Below are 12,173 nucleotides of genomic sequence, written 5' to 3'. Positions count from 1 at the left end.
TTGGTATCCAGCATTGATTAGCAATTTGGAACACCACGTTCCTTGGACTTTGTTTCTTCTTCTGTTCCTTGGAGGACAGAGCACATTGTTCTTCATTTCTTTTGCCTCTGTTTGCCCTTGTCTCTGTCTGTGTGTTTTGAGAAGGTTCCTTTCATGCTCCACTGATTTATTTACTTGTAACCTTATTTTCTGCTCTCTTGTTTTTCAAACCGTTTGCGGGCCATTGGTGAGGTTGAGAGACTTCACCTCTTGGATACTGGGTGTGGTTGTGGGAGTTCTGGGAGCTGAGAACTCCCATCCAGGACCATTTAGCACCCAGTAACCCAGGGCTCCAGGCTTCCTTGGTGGCTTGGTGGTAAAAGAATCTGCTTGTAATGCAGGAGATGTGGGCAATGCAGGAGATGTGGGTTTAATCCCTGAGCCAGGAGAAGGAAATGGCAACCCACTCCAGTATTCTTGCCTGGAAAATCCCATGGACAGAGGAGCCTGGCGGGCTACAGTCCATGGGATGGCAAACAGCTGGACACAACTTAGTGACTAAATACCACCAACCAACCCAGGTCTCCAGCAGAAGCAATGGAGAGGATAGAAGGGAGAGGTGAGACTGGATTGAGCAGGAACTGGGAAAGTGAGGGGTTGTTGCCTGCACAGATGTCTGCTGCCAAGAAGCCTGCTTCTTTCCTTTTAGACAGCCTTTCTCCTGTTTGTTAGCTGGGATTGCTATGGGGTGGGAGATGGGGGGTGAAGTTTATAATCATAGCTCTGAAAGGATTCTCTCTGCTTGCATGGTGCATGAAGTGCATATCCTGCCTAATTAAATATCACCCCTGTTCTGAAGAGGCTCTCTTTTGTGTGGCTGCGTAGAGTCAAAAGAACTTCAGGAAGGAACACAGGGCAATTCCTCATCAGAATTCTAGCTCTGCTTCCTTCTTTCCTCCCTCCCCCTCTCTCTGTCTGTCTTTCTTGGATTAGCTGAGCAGAAAAGTAAAATTAAATTAAGATAATTTCTTTCCTGGTCTGTTTATTCTTCTTAAGGTTTACTGAAACCAGAGTCTCAGTCCCCAAGTACAGTTGACCCTTGAACAATGTGGGGTTAGGGGCACTGATCTTCTGCACAGTGGAAAACCTGCAGGTCACTCAAAGTCGGCTCTTTTTATCCATGGTTCCTTGGCACATGCAGATTCAACGAACTCTGGATTATGGAACCTGGATCACGTAGTATTTCCCACTGGAAAAAAAAATGGAGTATAAGTAGACCTGTGAATTCACGTTTGTATTTTTCAAAGGTCAGCTGTATAATATGGGTGCTTCTGTGCTGCAGTGGGGGCTTCCCATGTGGCTCAGTGGTAAAGAATCCACCTGCCAGTGCAGGAGACACAGGAGACATGGCTTTGATTCTGGGGTTGGGAAGATCCCCTGGAGAAGGAGTTGGCAACCCACTCCAGTTTTCTTGCCTAATGTGGTTGCTGTGCCTTATGGAGACTCTTCCATACTTCTGTCCTTGGATAGACACAGTTTCTTAGACTCTGGATCCCAGCTCTTTGAAAAGACAACTGTCCTAAAGTTCCCCCTGTAATTGAATTTACTGCAGCATAGGATTGAATGGCCACTGGAAGTCTAGGATCTCAGTGTAACAGCCTCATGTGACATATAGTTTATGTGCTCATTTAGTTTTCCATTCAGTAAACCTATATTAAAACACTTTATCATGCTGGGTGATAATCTAAGCATTATTGATATTTATTGAGAATCAATTATGTTTCAGGAACTTGTACACCTATTATTGGAGTGACTCTGTTGCACAGAGCTTACTAACATAGACTTTGAACTTGAACAGATCTGTTTGAAGTCCCAGTTCCATCAGTTGATATACGTGTGACTTTAGTCATATCCACTAACTTCTCTAAGCCTCAACATGCTTATCTGTGAAATAGTGATTATATTACTTCCTACCTGGCAAAGTCGTTGATAGAAATAAATGACTTAATGCATATTAAGTGCTTATATTACCTGGCACAGCATAAATTTACATGATCTTTTCTCATTTAATCATCACAAGATCCAGAAAAATATGTTTGATTGTATTGTAATTCTATTTAGAGGACCCAATATTGGATATTTTGGAGAATTTTATCCAAGATTTTAGAACTTTAAACCATAATGTTAACACTGCTTCATAGTTGAAGCAACTGAGATGCAGAGAGGTGGTGGAATCAGGGCCCTACCCCAGGTCCCACCGACTCCCAGGCCAGGTCTCCACTGAGACTTCACATCCCCCCTCGTTTACATTATAATCTTCATGGCCATCTGGAAGGAATCTCTTTGAACTGTCTAAGACTGTCTACCACTTACCAATGTTAGAATCATTCCTCCCTTGTTTGAAGGGTGAGTACACAGTTCATATTTTCCAGACCATTTTCATCTCTTCTCTGTGTGCACTTTGGGCCTTCCGTCCTCATTAACACCTTGACCAGAAAGGAAATGTAAAAGGAAATAAACCTTAAGCCACTCAATTTTGTTCTTTATTAGCAGCTGTTTTTGAAAGATCTGGTGGATGGGGAGGCTGACTTTTAGCTACAGTGGGTTTTTTTTTTTTATAGTCACAGATTTAAATTATTTGGGCTACCTTTCTGGATGTTACTGTGAATAAATGAGAGTTGTTTTTCTGAGTCCCAGTGGGCCTGTGGTCACAGAAACCCCTGTCTGCCCAGCCAGCAGCTCTGGCCTTTCCAACTCTCCACCCTTTCTACTGGTGCTCTCTTTATAGACACTGCCCTGGGGGCTTCTCATTCTGCATCAGAGATGGAAAGGATTCTCTTCAAGGTCACACATTTGTTAGGACCACCATGTTGCATGGGTGAAATGAGGCCTAGATTTGTGCAGGGTGGTGGCCCTGGGCTGACTGGAATTAGAAAAACCCCAAACTGGAAATCAAAACGTCAGACATTTCTCTTCCTTCTTATGTTTTAAAACCTAGTTCACTTTCTAGCTGTACCACATACTCCTTGGAGAGTAAAGCTTTCCTTGGGGTCTCCCCGCTGCTTGTTATCTGGACTACATTCAGCCAGGGCCTGGGAGTGTAGCCTGGAAGCCAAGCCTCTATCAACCTTGTCAAGTGGACTTCCTTCTGTTGGTTTTTGATCTTGTGAGTGTCAGCAGAACACAGTCCCCACATCTTGTGCTCTTTTGGCCTGCCCCAGTTCTTAATTTCTTCTTCCCTGTTTATCACAGAACTCCAACATATCCTTTTGTCTTTTATCACCTAATAGCTTTCTCCTGTCACCTGACTTCCAGCAATCAAGTACGGGCTGAATTTTAATGGTGGATATTACGCAACCGCTTGGGAACTGGGGATGACAGCTTGGCCGAATAGCTTCAGTTTTCTCATCTGTAAAAGCCTGGGGTTCTTCTAAATGGCACACATGGTCACATTTGGTACTACTTTCCTATGATCTTGTCAATACTTGTTTTAGGAAGTTCCTCTTGAGATTCACAGAGCCAAGCTGGAAATCAGGTAGAATAAAGAATGATAAGTAAAATAACCAAAATGAAAAATACCTGGGTGACCTTGGGCACTGTGTTTAACTTTTCTGTGTCTTATTTCATTAACTCTAAAATTGAAGACTAGCCTCTGGGTGAGACACAGGATAAAGTGGCCCTGCTTTTGAGGATCTGGTAGAGTAAGAAGAGAGAACGTTCTTTTTATCATTTAAACCATTTTGTTTCTTTATTGGAGTATAATTACTTTACAGTGTTGTGTTAGTTTCTGCTGTGCAATGAAGCGAATCAGCCATATGTAGACATATATCCCCTCACTCTTGAGCCCCCCTCCCACCCATCCTCTAGGTTACCACAGAGCATGGAGCTCAGCTCCCTGTGCTATGCAGCAGCTTCTGAGAAAACCATCCTTCAAAAATACTCATGTACCCCAATGTTCATTGCAACACTATTTACAATAGCTATTAATAGGACATGGAAGCAACCTGAATGTCCATTGACAAATGAATGGATAAAGAATGTGGAACATCCCCTCTTAAGCGACCAGTGAGTCTGACTAGATGAGGAAAGGGGAAAGGGCATTACCGTTACTGCTGGCTATTCAGAGGAATGTGAGAAACTCCAGGAACCCCCAGTCCCATGAGTTCCTGGGAAATTCCTCCACAGAGCAGCAGAACTTCTAGTAGGGATTTCCCCCTTTCATCACTGTTTGTGTCTACATCACTGTCCTCCATCACTAACGGGTAGAATTCATCCTACTGAAAAGGCCTGAGCCTTCATTTCTTTGGAAGTCCTCTGCAAGCAATGACTTGTGACTGGCATCCAAGTGCTGTATTCTGTTTGATCTTTAAGATATCTGATGGGGATATGCAACCTGGCAGGTTTAGATTGATGTGCTCACATTCTTCTGGCCCTCCATTCCCCTTTAAAGAAAACTGAGTGTTTTTATTTGAGTCAGCCGCTGTTCCCAGGGCTTCCCAGCTGGCACTAGGGGTAAAGAACCCAACTGCCAATGCAGGAGATGTAAGAGACTTGGGTTCAATCCCTGAGTAGGGAAGATCCCCTGGAGAAGGAAATGACAACCCACTCCAGTATTCTCGCCTGGAGAATCCCAGGGACAGAGGAGCCTGATGGGCTACAGTCCATGGGGTCCAAAGAGTTGGACACGACTGAAGCAACTAAGCATACACACATGCTGTTTGCACCAAGATTTGGGACTGATATGTTTTTAATAGTTTGAGAAAGAAAATTCAGAAATAAGAGAGGTGATTGGGTTGTCAGAACTGGAAGATTTGGGGTTGAGTCTTGGGGAGAGATAAAAAGGAACAGTAATATGTTTGGAGAGGAAGGAAGGAAGAAGGATTTAGGGATGTATAGCCTGCTGGGTTGGAGAAGGCAATGGCACCCCACTCCAGTACTCTTGCCTGGAAAATCCCATGGATGGAGGAGCCTGGTGGGCTTACAGTCCCTGGGGTTGCTAAGAGTCGGACACGACTGAGTGACTTCACTTTCACTTTTTACTTTCATGCATTGGAGAAGGAAATGGCAACTCACTCCAGTGTTCTTGCCTGGAGAATCCCAGGGACGGGGGGGGGGCCTGGTGGGCTGCCGTCTCTGGGGTCGCACAGAGTCGGACACGACTTAAGTGACTTAGCAGCAGCAGCAGCAGCAGCCTGCTGGGTGTTGCTGCCCCAGTGTGGAGTTCCAGGGAGGGAGACCTAAAGTCAGTACCCTGCGTACTGGGGTAAAGATTTGGAGAAGACCCTTTGGTGAGCAGTGAGAGCTCTCCTAGGTCATGGGGGGACCATGCAAGTTTGAAATAGAATCCTCAGCTTTTCCCATCAGGAGTATTTACACTATTCTGCTTCTCAAGAACCATAAATGTACTGGAAAAAACAAGTTAGCAAACAGGTCCCTCTCTTCAATTTTGGGAGACAGCCATGCTATATGAGCTTAACAAATATATTTTAAACTCTGCTGGGTTTCTGATTACAAAAGTCACGCTTGTTCATTGTAGAAAATACAAAAAAGCATCTAGAAGAACATAAATATCAACTCAAATTCCCCTTCTGAGAGATGGCCACTGTGAACAGTCTGTTGGTGGACTGTGCAGTCCACACACACTTTTCTAACAAACAGGATGATCGTACCCATCATTTTGTAACTTGCTTTTTCACTTAGCAATAGAGTCTGAATATTTATATATGTCTTTATATATCTAGATTTCCCAGGTGGCTCAGTGGTAAAGAATCCACCTGCCAATGAAGGGGACTCAGGTGCCATCCCTGGACTGGGAAGATTCCCCCGGAGGAGGAAATGGTGGCCCACTCCAGTATTCTTGCCTGGAGAATTCCATGGACAGAGCAGCCTGGTGCGCCAAAACCCCCGGGGTCTCAGAGAGTCAAAGACTGAGCAACTGAGCACACATGCATGCCTTATGTACTTGCCCTCAATGTGGTTTTTAATGTGGGGCACTGACTCTCAGCTGGATCTTCGTAGTTACTGATGTGACTGAGTAGATCAGGGCAAATATGGATTCACTACGTTTGCTCTGGTCCACGTGGAAGTTACCTCTGGTCTCTGCCTCACTCTGCTTTGCTCTGTCTCAGAAATTAAAGGGACACGACTGAGCCTGAGCATGATGATGACCTTCTTGTGAAGGTGAAGAGTGCTTCAACCCTTCTCTTGATCACATTCCTTTCAAAAAACTTGCTTGTTAGCCCCCTACACCCCATTGTTTTTCATATTTTTTTGTGACCATGGTTATATCCCTAGCTCAGACCCTTAATTCTTCCCACTTAGTAAGCCATCATAAGAGAGTTCTTATTTGTCTTCTCAGATGGCTCAGTGGTAAAGAACCCAACTGTCAATGTAGGAGATGGAGGTTTGATCCCTGGGTTAGGGAGATCCCCTGAAGAAGGAAATGGCAACACACTCCAGTATTCTTGCCTGGGAAATCCCATGGACAAAGGAGCCTGGCGGGCTGCAGTCCATGGAGTCACAAAGAGTCAGACACGATGTAGTGACTGAGCATGCATATATTTATCTTCTACCCGCCAGGGTCTCTCCTCCAACCTGCTTTACAGCTGTTGGTATATTAATCATATTAAGCTACAGCCATGGTCTATCCTCTGCTTGAAATCATTTAGTGTTTTCCTGAAGCTGTCTATGTCAGGTTCAGACCCCCTAGACTGGCTTCTGGGATCTTTTTCATATGGCCTCTTGTCCCATACAAGGAAGGAAACTTCAACCTTTCTCTTTCTGTCTTCCTACCAAATCCATTTGGTCATAATCTCCTATGGATTCTACCCTGCTCTTACCTAAGAGCCCTCCTTCTTTCTACCCCTTTGCTCCTGCCTTCGCGTACACCCTGCTAATCCTCTGAACAAGAGTAGACTCTTCCCTGGCTTTCCTGCCTCCAGCCCTCCCCCTTCTACATTGCTCATCACACTGAACACAGGAAGTGCAATATGACCATCATGCACTCCCTTAAAATCTTTAATGGCTTCTCATAGCATCTGGAAGAAGTCCCTAATTTCTTAGCATAACCTAAGCTTCTTCCTGATGTGTATCCCCCTGTGTCCCTTTAACACCATTTTGATGACTATTTTTGCTACGCAGCATGTAGGATCTTAGTTCCCTGACCAGGGATTGAACCCACGCCCTCTGCGTTGGAAGCATGGAGTCTTAACCACTTGACTACCAGGGAAGTCCTTGATGTTGGTCTTGAATCACTCTGAGTGCCTTCAGTTCCCTGTGTGCCCCAGAAGTGGTCTGGTCTTGTATACACTGCCCCGCCCTCTTTCATATCCCCACCTTCCTCCTCCGTGCCCCTGGGTTTAGTGTCCATCCTAAGGGCTTCCTCAGCTCCTTGTTCTCCCTGGTACTTGAAGTCCAGTTACATTGCATTATTGCCTTTTTGCTTGTCTGTAGAGAGACTTCAGCTCCTTGAGGACAGAGATGATTTTTTATTTGTCTTAATATTTCCCTAACAGCTGATACAGGGGATACAGCAGATTCATTTAGTCATGTTTGGTGTATGAATGAATGGGTAAATACCCTAAGATTAGGTAGTGATGCATCAAGCATTCAGACAGAGAGGGAATGGGGCAGTGGGTGCTGATGGTCCTTCTTTGATGATGCAGGCAAAAGGAATTTGATAAATGGTTGTATATAACACACAATTCCCATGATTGCTCTGTCTTCATCCCTCTGTCTGTGCTTGGGGCTGTTGATACCTACACTGTTTCTAGCCTTTACAGTCAGGGTCTCTTTATGTGTTTGTGTGTGGATTGTGGCTGGAACACTGTGCTGTTGGCTGTGATCCTGGGGATGGGGGGATCTCTGTCTGGGAATCTGAATGGAGTCATGACTAACACAGGATCACTTTGACCTTTGCCTATGATTTGATAATGATGGCAAGAGCAATGACAATGATGGTGATGATGGAAAACACACACAAATTTTACCTATATCAAGTTCAGGCTGGGATGTGAGTGATGCTTTTATTCCGAACTGATCACAAGGCCCATCCCTAGTTGACAGTAAGCTTGACATGTCCCTGGTATAAGCCACTAAACACTATGCAGTTGTTTTTAAGAGTCTCTGTGCTTTCATCCAAGGCTCACACATAGAAACATTCAGATTGCTTTGCCTTTCCTTTTAAGACCCTCTAGCATCGTCCTGTTGCATTTGGATCTGAGATCTTTTTAATGGACTGTGAGGTCTTACCATGATCTGAATCCTGCCTGCTCTTCCCATTCTCCTTTCTTCCTTAATCACCCTGTTCCAGTCACTCCAACCTTCTCTTTGCCTCTTCAGCGTCTCTTCTTGTGCCATTCTCTCTGCCTGGAATTTTCTCCCTTTGCTTTTTGTGTGACTGATTGCTCTCTTGCTTCAAGTCCCAGCTTGGTAACCATGACCACCCTTCCGAAGAGAGCCCTCCACTGTGCACTGATCACTGTGAGCATCTCATTTTCTTCATAGCATTGCTCAGTAGCTGTAACTGTGAATTTATCTTTAGATATACCTATTGCTACTCTTCAAACCTAAACTCTAGAACTTACTAGCTGAATGACCTTGGGCAAATTATGTAACCCAACTTTCACCCCATCATCTTCATCTGAAAACAGAGATACTTTTCTTGAGAGCATTTACTCTGTGCTATTTATTTAATGTGGATTTATTTCAGCCTCCCAACAGAGGGGCACAGAGAGAGTACCCAATTGCCCAAGGTCACACAGCTAGTTAATGGGGATGGGATCTGAACACATTTAGTCTGGTTTCAGAGTCCATGCTCTCTACTGCTTTGCCAGGCTAAGTGCAAAAGTTCCGGGATTGCACCAGTGAGAAGCTTCCTCCTGAGCCCTGCTGAGTTTTCTCTGAAAGTGTTTTGCATCATAGCAGGGATATTTACCAGCTTTCTAGATCCATCAGAATACTTGAATTCCCCCTCCAGCCCCTACCACCCCTCCTGGCCTCACTTACCCTCCTTGGAAGCAAATGTGGCTTTAGTGTCCCCCTGAAGGCTGGAAACCAAGCCCCATCTTTCAGAGTGGCCCTGATGAGGTAGAAGCAGGGGCCCCCGCCTTTATGCGTTGGTAGCAGCTTTTAGACAAATATGCTGCGTGTGCTCCTGGCTGCATCTGCTGCCTACAAATAGCCAGCTACAAGGAATTCACTCTGGGTTGATTCTCCTTTTCTTTTCTTCCAGAAAAGGCAAGAACTGTGTGGGGAGGAGAACCTTTACTCTGAAAAGAATTGTGACATGCAGAGCTGGCCTTACTGTTCCACAGATCAGTTCTGAGGACTCGAGCCTGGCGGCAGGGGCAGGGGGCTTGGCCCAGGAGGATGCAGGCACTGAAGCCCATCTTTCCCTAGTGGTCCTGCCATGAGCCCCTGACCGTGGCATGAGAGGTGCTGCCGACAGACAGGCTTTGCCTCCCGGCTGCCAATGACAGATATCATCACACACGAGCCCGCATTTCCATTTCCAGAGCTGGCTTCTCCTTTCTTTTATGAACAGAGAGTGTTGAAGGCCTGTGGGGATTTCTTTGAGCATCCCTCCTAGTTGATGAGCCCCACCTTTGGGGCTTTTCCTGCAGTAGTTGTGCTCCTCTCTATCCTTCATTCTACCAAATATGTCCCTGTATACCAGGCATGCAGCAAAACACTCTTAAATGAATATATAACCCTCAGTGACTCTCAGATGACCCTGAGCAGATCTCCTCTGCAGGGAAGGGCATCATAAAGAGAGGAGGTGGTGTGAACAAAGACACAAGATCAGGGAATTGTGTATGCCATCAGGAAATCATAAGCTCATGTCTTTGGCCCAAGACAGGGTGTAAGTGAGGACTGTAGGGGTTATTCTTTTGATGCCCTTAGTACCTATTTTTTTTTAAAAATTTATTCTTTGCCTTTCTTGTCCCCGCTCTGAGCCCCAGGAGGCTGACTTCTGTGGTTCAATCATATGGGCTCCCTTGCCCTGTGCTTTGCTGTTGGAATTAACCAATAGAAGGCCCGACAAGCCATCAGAGGTTGGGAATGAGGAGAATTCAGGTTGTTTATTTTCTTCCCTCCTTCCTCTCCCTCCCAAGCTGGCTGAGGTTCTGGCAGAACTGCAGCCCCTCACTCCTCTAGCGACACTTGTGTCACGGCTCACCTTCCTTCAGTGTCAGCTCTCCCAGGGATCTGGTAGTACCATTCCTACTCTTGCTCCTTCAGGCCTAGGGGCAGGTATGGCTTCTCACTGATTCCTGGTCCCTGTGGGACTCACTTTCCCTTGTGTGCTGTGCTCTGCTTAGTCACTCAGTCGTGTCTGACTCTTTGCAACACCATGGACTGCAGCCCACCAAGCTCCTCTGTCCATGGGGATTCCCCAGGCAAGAACACTGGAGTGGGTTGCCATGCCCTCCTCCAGGAGATCTTTCCAACCCAGGGATTGAACCCAGGTCTCTGGAATTGCAGGTGGATTCTTTACTGCCTGAGCCACCAGGGAAGCCCAAGAATACTGGAATGGGTAGCCTGTCCCTTCTCCAGGAGATCTTCCCTACCCAGGAATTGAACTGGGATCTCCTGCATTGCAGGTGGATTCTTTACTAGCTGAGCTACCAGGAAAGCCCTCACCTTCCCTTGCTGGTTACCTAATCCCTACTTGCACCTGTGTAAACAGTCCCCTGACTGAATTCTTTGTAGTTGAACCCTTTAGCATGCGTGCCATCTATTTCTGGTGGAACCCTGACCAATGCAGAGAATAGTGGGAGACTAGGCTAGAAAGATGGCGCTTAGCTAGATTTTGGAGAACATTAAGGACTATGTTCAGGATTTTATATTCTTTTAATCAGGCTACTTGGAAGTCATTCAGTGTTTCTGAACACAAGAAGGGCTTGAGCAGAGGTATGTGGCAACAGTCAAAATGAAAAGCAGTGAATGCAGGAGAAGGTGCAAAGGTGAAGAAGTGATGAAGAGGTGGGATCACTGGTTGTGTGAGAAATGGAGAAGGAGCCTTTGAGGTTGAGTCCCTGTCTCTAGGACCAAACTAACAGGAAGGTGCCCCCGCAGAACTAGGAAATAGAGGGGAAGTCGCTGTTACAGTTGGTTGAAGTTGAGAATGCCTCAAACCTTCATCTATAAATTGTGGTCATGGTTGTCCGCCTCAGAGGGACTGTGGTAGTGTCAACTAGTTCATCAATCACCCCAAGCCTGTTACAGCTCAGAAAATATCACATGGAGATGCTGCCTTCTTGGAAAAAGGCTACTTAGTAATCAAGAAAATAAAATTTTGGTGCCTTTGAAGGTTAATCCACAGCAAAACCATCTGGAGTTTGCTAGATAACAATGAGATCTCAAATAATTTTGTAGATGTGCTTTTTATTTAGACTTGAGATGAGGAGGCAAAATATATCAGATGAGGATACCTTGGGGGAATGAGGGCTACTGAGCTTAGAGAAGGCTGTGGGGAAAAGAGGTTCATTCTGACAGAGCCAGCAGCAGCTCTGAGAGCCATGAGTGGAGGTGTGGGGGAGGTAGGCTTCTACTGATAACACAGAAGCAGCTTCTATGGATTGATTCACTCTGCCCATGGGTGGGATGAGCCTCTTACAGAGTGGTGAATGCCTGGTCCTGAATGGGATTAATTTGAAGCTCAACAGTTTCTGTTCAGGTACTTTGTGAAATGACTTCCTCCTTGTGCTATAAATCAGGGTGAAGAGAGTCACATCCTATTCCATTTCCCTCAGTTCCCGCCCAGTGACCCCCATGATTACTTCTCACCTAAACACAGATGCAGAGGTGGGTTAATGGCCACAAATCTACACCCGGCAGTGTCCAGGGTCATGGCCTTTCATTGCAGGAATGTTCCAGAAGGAACTGGCAGGGGACAGAGCAAATAGAAAACCCTTCATGAGTCAGAAGTTGATAATACTTTTGTTGCTGTTATTCAGCTGCTAAGTCATGTCCGACTCTTTGCGACCTCATGAACTATAGCCCGCCAGGCTCCTCTGTCCATGGGATTTCCCAGGCAAGAATACCGGAGTGGATTGCCATTTCCTTCTCCAGGGGATCTTCCTGGACCAGGTATCAGACCTGAGTTTTCTGCATCTGCAGGCAGGTTATTTACCACTGAGCCACTAGGAAAGCCCCATGATAATATCCTGTTTCCTATCAATTCAGATGAA

At 45.7% G+C, this 12,173-nt stretch overlaps 2 long non-coding RNA genes across 2 annotated transcripts in view; one reads left to right on the top strand and one right to left on the bottom strand.

The window, feature by feature from the left end:
* The first annotated feature begins 496 nt into the window (after window positions 1-496).
* The window catches only part of LOC113906791, a 254,544-nt gene continuing 242,867 nt past the window's right edge, over window positions 497-12,173 (top strand). Inside the window, exon 1 of the long non-coding RNA XR_003514986.1 lies at window positions 497-598. This is a non-coding gene — a long non-coding RNA (uncharacterized LOC113906791). The remainder of the gene's footprint in view (window positions 599-12,173) is intronic.
* Window positions 1,005-10,322, bottom strand: LOC113906789. Its single transcript, XR_003514984.1, has 3 exons — window positions 8,986-10,322; window positions 2,353-2,465; window positions 1,005-1,228 (listed from the first exon to the last, which is right to left on the bottom strand). It is a non-coding gene; the product is annotated as an uncharacterized LOC113906789 (long non-coding RNA).

The sequence above is a fragment of the Bos indicus x Bos taurus genome, chromosome 16, assembly GCF_003369695.1.
Source record: "Bos indicus x Bos taurus breed Angus x Brahman F1 hybrid chromosome 16, Bos_hybrid_MaternalHap_v2.0, whole genome shotgun sequence".
Taxonomy (NCBI): Eukaryota; Metazoa; Chordata; class Mammalia; order Artiodactyla; family Bovidae; genus Bos; species Bos indicus x Bos taurus.
This window is presented reverse-complemented; position numbering and strand designations above follow the sequence as displayed.